The 11,992-nt window shown below is 39.0% G+C and overlaps 1 long non-coding RNA gene across 1 annotated transcript; it reads left to right on the top strand.

The window, feature by feature from the left end:
• The first annotated feature begins 262 nt into the window (after positions 1 to 262).
• LOC108640294 lies at positions 263 to 10,974 on the top strand. Its single transcript, XR_001921075.1, has 2 exons — positions 263 to 410; positions 10,257 to 10,974. It is a non-coding gene; the product is annotated as an uncharacterized LOC108640294 (long non-coding RNA).
• Positions 10,975 to 11,992: the final 1,018 nt, after the last annotated feature.

Raw genomic sequence — 11,992 nt, 5'->3', positions numbered from 1 at the left:
TTATTTTATTTTATTTTGCTCTCCCTACAGAGTTAGGGCTGGACTAATAATGGTCACGGCATAACCAACAGAAAGAGAATGGCAATGAGACAATCACCCAGTGTGAGATCAGTCCTGACTTGCTGTGAGCTTAACACCCTTCTCCTGGGCAGAGTAAAGGAACAGCAGGGCTTGGGAATGAGCCAGCTCCATCACAGCTCTGCTATTGCGCCAGCAATGCTGGAACATAACCCTCCTCAGGACTGGGATCAAGGGTCCGGTTTCACCTTTGCTAGTCAAAGGCAAAGAAGATAGGACTTATACCTGCAATTAAAGTGGGCACAGTTCTGCTTTAATATCTATTAACTCTGGAGTAACAAAGCTAAGAGAAGAATGACTAAAACAAGACTCACAGCAGGATCAATTTGGAGGTAATTTTTTGTTCTTATGTTTTCCTCCTGCCTGCTCAAAAACAAACTAATATCATGCTAATGTTCCTTTTATAGACACTGCATGAAGCTTGCTTGTTCACATCCTGCAGTATCTGAACAAGAACCTGTCCCAGATCGTATGTTCTGTGTCTCCATTACGTGCTGCTGGGTCAAAATGCTCTGTGAAAAGAGATCTCCAATAGCTCGCAGTTTTCAGATAAATTAGCAAGAATCTGAAGTGTCAGAGATTTGGATTGAATTCAGCTTTTAATTCAGAAAACTCCAGGCTAACTCTTGACTGAAAACCCTCCCCTGTTTCCCAGGCTAGAGGAGTGGCTGGGAAGGCCTTTGCCCTCACTGCCAGAGCAGAGCAGGGCATGGTGCTACAGCAGCAGGAGTGGGAACTGCCTCTTGTGCCTGGAGTGAAACTTAGCAGAGAGAAGTTCCTCAAAAAGAGTTAATCTAGTTCACAACAGAGATTCCTGACTGTGCTGTGTCCAGTGTGTGGGCCTTTGTGAAAGCACTTTCTCTCTTGTTCTTCTCTTTGAAAATTTGCCACCCCAGACAATTGACAAGGCAGTGCTTCTCACTGGATAGCATTAATGGAGTTGTGTTTCCTTGCAGTTTCTACAACTGTCTGGTTTTCTACTTCTCTCCCTTTTTCCGTTTCCTGTTGGCACTGCATCCTAAACTCCTAACCTCTTACACACATGCACTGGTTTTTTTCACTTGCTGGGGGAGGTGCTACACAATGAGATCCATGTAGTGAGAGTTCAATTGCTACATGTCAGAGCACGGCATATGCTAGCCAGTTTTCTCACCCACACCCGTCTCCGTGGGATTTCTCAGCACATTTGCTTCCCAGCTCCTGCACTCAACATGTGCTGCAAAGTGTAGTGGAATATCCGGGTCTGAGGCCCTGCAGTGTACAGGAGGACTCTTTCTGACTTGTATTAATATTGCTGCCAGTGAAATCTGTGGCATTTTGATTGCTTTGGAGCTCCATGGCTGAAATGCTTTTCTCTCTGCTTACCCATATGACTCTCCTTTCAGCTTTTTGTCTTCACATGAAAGGGAGGGCAAAAAAAAAAATCTTTTGATGTTTTTGAGAATATTGCAAGATATTCTCATGAAAACACCATTTCATTTGCTCAGGCGCTTGTTCATACAGGCTTTCATGACTTCCAGGATTGACTATTTTAATTTGTTCCTGGTGGTATTCCAGATTGTTTGCTAAACTGGCTGCAGATGGTTTTGAATGTTGCTGCTGCCAGAATTGTTACTAGGACTTGATCTACAGATCATATTTCTCCAGTCTCACGTTCCCTCTACCCTGGTGCCTCTTAAGCAGCATATGGCCTTAAAATTCTTTACTGACTTATAAAGCTTGCACTGGCCCCGATTCTTTTTACCTTCCTGACCTTATAACACTTTAGACTTTGGCTAAGGCTCATGGCTTATCTGATGTAATGGCCACTGACAGTTCAGAGCCAGCATCCAAAAAGCAGGGTCAAGTATGGCTTTGGGTTTTGCTCCTTGTCATACTTTTCTTTCAGTGAAGGAAGTGGGTTTATTTTTTGCTTCTATTGCTTAATATTCAAATTATTATTCCAAGTTTTACACTAAGCTTTTCCACGTAGATTCACACACAGACACAGATACACACGAAGTCAACATATAAACAGTATGCTGCTCCTTTAAAATTCAAAAGTGCAAACAAAAGCAGTTTGGTTCCCAGCTGATGTAGAAGCGAACTGGTCTAATAAATTCTGGAGAGCTGCTTTCTGACAACAGTGCATGAAGAGGGAGAGCTTCTTGTATGTGCATGGCATGAAAAAATTTTGGAACATTGCCGCCTTTTATTTGCATGCCCTTCAAGTACTTTGATTACTGAAAGCTAAGGAATGTTACTCTTAGCTGTCTGTCAGCTTTGTATTGCTTCATCTGAAAAGCAGGTATGCAAGAACACTGCCTTGCATGGGTATATTTTGTCACAAAGCATTTGATTCCCCTGAAACTAGTGAGACCGTGCTGCTGGTTTTGATCCCTGTCAGATGCAGAACCAAGGACAATAGAAGGGACCTGGGTTCTTTTCACCTGTAACTGAATGTGGTCATAGACCTTTTATTAACAGTGGTATAGCACAAATTCACAGTGGGTGAAATTTTGTATTTACTGAAATCTATGGGAATTTTTTTGGTGGCTTTGTTAGAGACAGGGCTTAAAGGAACAAGGTTTAGAAGCAGAGTTGGCTTGGATTGCAAAGTTGGAAACTATATAGAAAGAGTTCTCGCTGTCAGTAACTTAAGTCAAGATTGCTCTTGGAGGTCATTGAGATGTTATCAGGGTTGTTATAATTTTAGATTCCCTTCTAGAGAAGAGCCACTCTGCAAGCTCAACTGCTGGTATTCATTCTTTAAGGGTTAGGTCAGGGAGGGTTCTTATCCTCTTACTAGTCTTGAGCCCCTCTGGAGAACTGAGCTGTTTGTCGCCAGCTGGAAAGAATTCAAAGTGCTCTCTTCTGCTTCCACCTCAATCTGCAAGACCAGACAAGGACCCTAGGGCTTTCCACTCCTCTGCCTTTGCTGAGAGAAATGCAGTTATTTCTGAGAAGATACGTAAGAATTTCTTTAATCTGAGTAGGTCTGAGTTTACAGATCTCTTTGTCTTCTTAGACTCCCCAGTCTGATTTTCTTGGTGAGATCCTTTATATTTTGTACTTGTTCCTTTTTATTCTGTCTTTCAACAAAGTATAAAGCAGAACATAGGTTCTACTTTCCCTATGGAAAACCATTCCATGCTTTTTTTCTTCTTTCACTTGTTCTAGAGTTGATCATAGTTGCATATTAAATAAATTTCTAGAAATAAAAAAAGGGGGGGGTAGAATTTGAATAGGAAAAAGGGGGGAAAAGAGAAAAAAGGGAAGAAATAGAAGAACTTGAAAACTTATGTTCACTGCCATTTAATCTGAATGCATTCTGTCTGCTTTTTGTGTCAAAAAAAAAGAGAAGAAGGAAGAAAGAATGGACATAACAGCACTTCTTCATAAAAAAATCTTTTCCTCAGGAGAATTGTATATTTTACGAAAAAAAATTCAAAGTTCAGATTACTTTTTGGATCATAGAATATATTAAGTTTATTCCTGTATGGTAAATTTGTAAAGGGAGAATTGTAGTACTCTATAAAAAGTTAGAGTGCCCTAGTACAGTTGGAAAGTATTGGAAAGGAACTGTATCTATAAGGCAGGGAACACGAGACAAAGGACATGGAAACTCATTAAAGTCCCTGACAATTTATTGCTGTGATATTGAGGCCAGATGACTTATGAAGTCCCCAGGTATACAACCAGGTCAGCAATAAGTAGAAATCAGGAGTTACTTTTCTCCTGTGTGTACAGACTAGTATGAGAACATGGCACACAGGACTGCAGTCAGCTTTTTAAACAAGATGTTGAGCAATTGGAAAAAAAAGTTAAGGAAAATGAAGAGAAAGTAAACAAAATTATCTGAAAGATAGAGAAGTTACTTTCTCGAGAGCTAGAGGAGCTAATTTCTCTTCACAATCTTTAAGATCGTTGTGTTTATTTGAATTAAAAGATAGATGTTGAAGTAATTTTTAATTAAACATATATGGCCACAGCAAGAGTTATGGGTGGAAACTCTGGCCAAATGAAGTCAGAAGAAAATGTGAAACAGGCCCTGAGCAGCAATGGCAAGAAACTACTGCAACACAATACCAAAAAAACAGTGATATTGCCTAAACAACTCCAAATGCTTTTCTGAAAGACTTGTGTTCACTCAATACAAGTTTTACTTTAGTCACACATATTACTGAGCTCGCTCACTATGTGAACATTGAATAAAACACTGTGCTATGGGATGTGCAGTAGAACAAACTGAAAGAGATGTTGGCCCATCCTGACCTTAAACTTTGGGAACCTGGGACATAACTTTCTGGGGTAGGCCAGGTTTCTATTACCCCTTGCTTCACACAGAAAGATGGAACAACAACCCCAAGAGGTTACTTGTCTTTACTTTCAAAAGGAGGAAAACAATTAATATCAATATTTTTACAGAACTAGTTAAAATGCGTTTCAGCAGATCCTTTCAATTCCTTTGACTGAAGTTAAATGCCTTAACATTTCCAAATAGAATTTTCATTTTCATCTAATTTTAATTTAGTGACTTGAATGTTTTAGTTCAGGACTCAGAGGGACTTTGATAGTTCAAATGCAGCATCCCCATTTTTCCTCTGTTGGTTTGGGGTCTCCAATTGGATCTTGTATGATGTTTCGACTTCAGGAATGTCTATGGTGAAATTCAGAAATGGAAGCTTATGAAAAAAAGGAGAGCTGGGACATGTATTATCTGAACTAAAATCCCATGAGGCATTTCTCTGACTTTCCTCTCATTTCTCTGACCATGAGGTTTAGTCTAACTGATGTGGTCTGAAGTGGTTTAACTAGTCAAAATGTTTTCCTTGGAGTCAGTGTTGTCCGGTAAAGATTCGGAAACTTCAAGGAATATTATTAATATTTCCTAGCAGTAAAGTTCAGTTTTGCAGAAAATACATTTTATATGGGAAAGCATTCATGGAAATTTCCTGAATAGTTTTATTTAAGAACTAGAGAACCAGCTCTTAATTAAAAGGGGGAGAGTGCCAAATATTAACACCCCCAGGGACAGCGAGATTGATTAAATACGTGTCTAATGTTCTGTTTTTAATCCAAAGGAAACTGCTTCGATGGCATACATGTTGTTTTAAGTTTTTTTCATTTTCCTGAAAAAGTGTCTAAGTAAAACAGCATGTTCTTTATGCTGGGGTGCCATTCCCTGGGGTTACTCTCATCGTGCTCACAGCGCATAAGTGCTGCTTATTTCTCTGAGTGAATAGACACGCCAGCAGCATGAGGGCTAGAAACAACAATGAAGAAAACACTGTAGTGGTCCTTTTGTGTGTCTGACTAACTGCTAGGTTGTGACCCATGGTGATCTGGAGACCCGAGCTTTCTTAAAATTGTTGTCCATTGATTTGTCCTTCCTGAAGTTACAGCTCTTACAAACAGGCGCACTTGATGACTAAAATGAATGGTGGGACACTAAAAATGGCAAAGTTGCTGCTGAAAAATCCATCTCTTTCCAAAATCGCAGAACCACAGGTTATCTGAAGTTGGCAGGACCTCTGGAGGTCATCTGGTTCAGTTCACCCTGCCCAAGCAGGACCACCCAGAGCCAGCTGCCCAGGACCTTGTCTAGAAGGCTTTTGAATGTCTCCAAAGATGGAGATTTTACAGCCTCTCTGGGCAACCTGTGTCAGCTCTTGGTCATCCTGACAGTAAAAAATGTTTCCTGCTGTTCAGAGGGAGCCTCCTGTGCTTCACTTTGTGCCTACTGCCTCTGGTCCTGTCACTGTGCACTGCTGAAAAGAATCTGACTCCATCCTCTTTGGACCCTCCCTTGAGTTAGTTACAGCCACTGATGAGGTCCCCCTTGAGCCTTCTCTTCTGGATAAACAGTCTCAGCTCTCTCAGCCTTTCCTCATAGGACACATGCTCCAGGTGCTTAATCATCTTCATGGCCCTTTATTGCACTCTATCCAGTATGTCCATGTCCCTCTTATACTGGAGAGCCCAGAACTGGCCTGAGCACTCCAGGTGTGGCCTCACCAGTGCTGTGCTGAGGGGCAGGATCACCTCCCTCGACCTGCTGATAATGGCTTGCCTCATGCAGCCCAGGCTACCATTTGTCTTCTTTGCCACAAGGGCATGTTATTGCCTCATGTTCAGCTCAGTGTCCACTAGGACCCCCAGGTCCCTTTTGCAATGCTGTTTTCTAGCGAGGTGGCTCCCAGCATATAATGGTGCATGGAGTTGTTCCTTCCTAGGTGCAACACTTTGCATGTGCCCTTGCTGAACTTCACAAGGACTTCCTTATAAAACTATGTGTTATCAGATAGTAATCTTTGCTGTTCAGATACAAATCACATTAAAATATAGAAGCTAATTTACAGAAAATAATTCTGATCTTCTATCAACACTTACTGCATATGTATTCACCAACAGCACAATCAGAGTCAATTAAGTATCCTGCCTCCTGCTATACCAGATCCACTTTTTCAGAAAATGTGCATGTTGTTGATCAATGTGCTCTAACAATGAAGAATATCTAAATATGTGAGCTATTGAGAGTACTCTTAATGCTGAAATAGCATTACCAAATCTTTCAAATCTCTGCTGCCAAGAGGAGAAAGCAACATATCTTGGTTTTTATCCCTTAACTTATTACCATTGTGGCACAATGTACCATCTCTGAAAGAAAATCCACATCTCTGTAGTACCAACCTTTAACTTCCTGACAGTGATCAGATAGTCTATTGCAATACAGGCAGGTGACTTAAGGAGATATGGATCACACTCAAGATTGCTTTGGTAGCTCTAGATTTTCAAAGCCTTTAAATTTGCAGGATGAGTTATAACAATGTTACTGTAATATCATCTGTTTGAGTGCTTATTAACCTGCATCAAACCACATGATTTTTCTTGAAATGCATCACACATTTGTATGTGTGTGCATATAGGTTTTTTTAATTGAATTTGTAGCATGTTCAGCTGACATAAATCTAGATGCAGTGCCACACTCTTCACTGGCACTTATTTCCTGGAAAGGCTGATGAATAATTGTAACTCTAGCAAATATATTTTCTTAGGTGACTCTAAGGCTGAAAGCCATTTCTATAATCTGAGGTATGAAATACAATTTAAGAAAAAAATATCTCATTCAAAAGTCAGAGTAAATGTAGGCAAAGGTTAAGTCAAATCTGAACCTCTTTTACAGTACAGAAATGCAGACCAGAGGTTGCATTAAATCCACAATCCAGTTTTGTAGACAATACCCTGAGAAAAAAGCAGAAATTCTGAGAAAAACTCATCCATCCATAACCAGCAGGTTCTTCTCATCAGTAAGCAAAAAACCAGAGAGGCAGAAAAGACCAGCAAAGCATTAGTTTACTTTTACCACTAATTCGTGGATGACTAATTGGAGAGGACTGTGTAACAGCAAGCAACAAATGCTCAGTGTTTATATCAAGTAATCCAGTGAAATGGCCAAAGACAAGCCAAATCATTTACAGGAGGCTTTCAGTGTGGCAAAGGCTTTCAGAGTGGCCTTGTCAGTACACAACTAAGCTCTGCTGGAGGTGTTGCATTTAACTGATTCTCCGTGACCCATCCCAGTCTCTGCATACAAGAGTAGTAACTGCATCTACCTGCGTAAAAGCATTAGGTTTCTGGCTGCTGCTGTCTCTCATATGGCTAGGAAAATAAAGCTGGAAAACCCTTCTGGGGATGCCAAATAGTCTCTAGCAAATAAATGCATTGAATATTTCCTTTCATAAAAGCACCTTTAAAATATGATACAGAGCTAATAAATTTTGAAGTCACAGTAAATTAAAATTGGAAGAGTTGGGAAGCCTTTCAAACAGCAACTTTACAAGATACATAAACATAACAGTTCAGTGAGGTGCGTATGGGTAGGAGATCATCTCTCATCTTCAATGCTGAAGACATACCTAAGGAGGAAGTGGAAGAGTTGCAGTGATTGGCACTTGTTTCCAGATCTACTCCTGGATTAGATTAGGACTGCTGTATTTGTGACAAGGGTTTCCTGGCCAGAAGTATGTGTGCATAAACCACCCAGATGGCCTACACATGGACTGGAAATGCATCCCAACCTCAGCATTTCTGATGTACTGTGCATGTGCTATGCAGCTGTGCACACACAGTCAGATGGATCCAGTACACACAGCATTTACACTGTCATCTCTACAGTCTATAAACTACTGGGGGAATCAGGCATATGACACATGTACACAATGTAAGACTTCTGGTTGCTTTTAGTCTTCCTACATCCTAAAATTCATCATGGAGGTAAAAAGAGGACACGCATGGGACAACTCAGATAAATGGGGAACATTCTTTCTTACATATGATTTAGCCAAAAGGTGATTTTGTAGAAGTTGAAAGATACCTGTTGTGCATTTATGGACTGGGACACAGACAACATGAGCAAAACCAATGCTTTGTTCACCCAGTGAAAGAAAGTAAGTGTTTAATACATGACTTCTGGACCAAGCTGCGAATGAAATCATATCAAAGCAAAAATGCACTATTCAAGCAATGCAACATAGCTCCCAGATGCATAAACTTTTGGAGTAAAATAAAACCACATGATCCCCATTCATAAAAGCAGCTTTTGGTGGCATTTGCTCTGCCTTTGACTTGCAAACATTCAAGTGAGAAAGCTTTTGTTCATGAGGATATGTGCAGGGTGGCGAATAGTCCTGCACGTACACTGCTGATATTTAAAACTATATAGTTATACAAACCTCTGTGTAAATAGGCATCTCCTATAGTGATTATCTTGAACACTTTGTTTTGGGAGTCAGGGAGCGGGTAGTATATGGTTTTGATGAGGAAATGCAGACTTGGAAGAACAGAGCAGATAAGCAGTTCATATAAACTGCTATTATACAGAAGTATTTGAAGAAATGTGTGAAAATCAATTCTGTACTTTGGTAAAATAATGTCTGGGAAAAAGCATATAATGGAGATGATGTATTGCTCATAGGGATTAAATGTGCACAGTTGTCAGCTGTGTGTATGGGTAAAATTTTATTGTTCACAAGGAGAGAGGCTTGAAAGATTTACAGAAAGGAAATTCACAATAGAATAGTAGTGAGCATTTTTTGCCAATAACAGGACCTCTTGCAGAATGTTTCTTTCCCTTGTCATTTCAATTCAAGACCTAAACGTTATTCACTGACACACAAACTAACAATGACATTTTAAAGCTTGCACAGTGCATATGCATCCAGCTCCCCTAGGAAAAGTCAGGCAAACACCTGATGCCTGCTGGGAATTTCGCTGTGGGTGCCAGACAGCTGCTGCCCATCAGTGTTTCCAGGTGTGCTTATTTGGTTAGGAGGTCGCTCCAGCTGCAGACACAATCATAGCAGGGACTCAGGCAAGCTGGAGAGACAGCGGACATGCTCAGATTTTGCTGCTTGGGCTGCCTTGGTTTTGCCCTGATTTAGAGCACCTGGCTTGTTGCAGGATGCAGATGTTTGCTCTGTTGCCCAAGAACCAGCACTTCATTCCCTTTATAATGAGCACTGTGACCTGGGGGAGTTATTAAATCTCTGGTTCAAAAGAGTCTAGTTTTCCTCTCTTTTTGTTTCTCAGCTGACAGTCTAAAGTTCACAAACAGATTAGTGGAAGGAATATATAGAAATTAAAAACTTAATTTTCAAAGTCCTCTGAGTCAAATCTAATTGACAATTTGAATTATAGCCTGCGCTGTTCTTTGTTTCATTTTTCTTTGGGGAAATCCCTGGTTGTAGATTTGCTTTGTCCTTTACTATAATTTTACAAGCCTATATTTTAAAATTATTCTGAAGCAACTTCCAGAGGCTGAAGCAATTTTAGGACTACTGCAGTGCTGGTGTGAGACCATGCAATATTCAAAATTGAAGAGATTATACCTTACTCAGGAGACTAGGTACTTTTTTTAAGACCATCAATTTAATTAAAAAACGCAGGCTCTATATTAGCAGCAAGCTTATGGATCATCATATGCCAGTCAAACATAATGAAATACATGCAAATGTTAGATGGCGTATTCTTTTGTCTCTGAAATTAACAATTTCAGTGAACAATTTCTGTACTTTATGTGGGGATTTAATTTTTTTTTTTTTTGCTTTATATCTTAAAAAGTGCTTGTCCGAGTGTGTTCCTTTTGAATGATAAGAAGGGTAAGAAATAATCAATTATCAACAATGTTTTCTTTACAGCTTGGCATTCTCATCTTCCATTAGGGATGTCTGCATCATGTACAGCATCAACATCGTGGCAAGGTGTCCTCTGTCCTATAAACACACTTTTGCCTTTGGAGACTGTTTGCACTGAAGGGGAAAAAAGTCATGAAATTGAAGCCCTGGAGAAAATAATCTATGCTCAAGAAACACATTTTAGCCTTTCTGTCTGAACACGTTTATTTTCTATTCCAACTTCATTCTTCATCACTGTCACCCATCCACTCGGCCATTTGTATTTGAGAAGTCAGGGGACAGGAGAACATTTGCTCTTTGTGTTTCTGCCACTGTCAAGAGCTGTAGCAGAAACTAGAGAGCCATAATGTTACAGTTCCAGTGACTATGTGTCTCTGAGAATCTTAATAAAAGCAAACTAATTTTCAGTAAGGGACAACCTCACAACTGATAAATATGTAAATAGAGTAAAATATATTGGGGAAAAAATCCAGAGTATGAATATGATATGAAGACAACTGCAGAAATAATCTTTCTGATTTATAAATCTGAAATAAAAATAGAGTCTTTAAACAAGTTCTTAAGGATGTCACCAGTATATGACACTAAGTTTATGCCAAAGGGAAGGAATTCTACAGTTCTTTTCTTCTAAAGAAATATGATTCTGATATTACTGCAAGGTCTTTGTAGACTTCTGTTAGTATAATTTTTGGTACATTAAATTGTTACAGCTCTGTCTAAAGATGCTTTTTCTATCAGTACAGGGTCATCAGAAGTTCTCTATGTAGTGTAAAAGGGTCTTGTGAGGAAATTACCTTTTAAATCAATATATGAGAATATTTTTTTTTCTTCATGAATATGACCATTCTTTGCTCAATTATTACATATGCTAGTGCTCTCAGCTTGCCCTAGAGATATGTCATCACATTCTGAATAAGTTCTATTCCTTCAAATACATTCTGGTAACAGCGACAATCAAAGTATTTCCAAAGACAGTAAGTCATAAAGTCCTAAAGGTGCTTTTCACATCTATTTTAAAATTTTTATCTAATTTATTTTCTTTTATTATTATTATCATCATCTATTTTAAAATAACCCTAGTCGGTTATTTTGTAATACATTTTTTTTTATTTATATTTATTTATTATGTAACCCTAGTCACGTTTATTAAATGTCTTCAATTTCCTGATGCCTGTAATCTCACACATACAGAAAGCTTACTGCACATGTAAAGTGTTGTTTGGGTCTATCTAATCTTGTTTTTTCATAGCCAAAATTTAGATTGTTCCTGCTAAGTTATAGAGAAAAAGAGAAAGTACATTCAAGAAAGGGTAATGATAAAATATATGCTTTTCCTATAGTTGAACCACAGGATGTCACTGTTTCTCTTTCACAAGAAACAAGCTTCAGATGTGAAAGTAGAGCAGATTCTTCCTAAAATTACAGAAATGCACAAAAATGACATAAAAAGCACAGAAATTAAGTCAGACGTTTCCTTTTGTATGTGTGAGTCAATCTAGGCAATGTGTTGCCTATGTAGAATAACAATTTAATATTCAATTCAGTCTCATCATGTACCAAGATTGATATATTTTTGGTACATCCCTCCAGACAGAACTGACACATATCAATATGTCCCATATTGCATAAAGAGTCAGGCAGAGCTGAATAGAGTTCAGGCAAAAGTTAATGTAAGACATTAAAACTTCTTGTAACCTTCCCTAGTTAGCACTGAATTTCTAAAATTTAGCACCCTTTGC

This window comes from Manacus vitellinus, unplaced genomic scaffold, assembly GCF_001715985.3.
Source record: "Manacus vitellinus isolate BGI_N305 unplaced genomic scaffold, ASM171598v3 scaffold_1_pilon, whole genome shotgun sequence".
Lineage (NCBI taxonomy): Eukaryota > Metazoa > Chordata > Aves > Passeriformes > Pipridae > Manacus > Manacus vitellinus.
The sequence above is the reverse complement of the archived record's forward strand: the minus strand, read 5'-3'. Positions and strand labels throughout refer to the sequence as shown.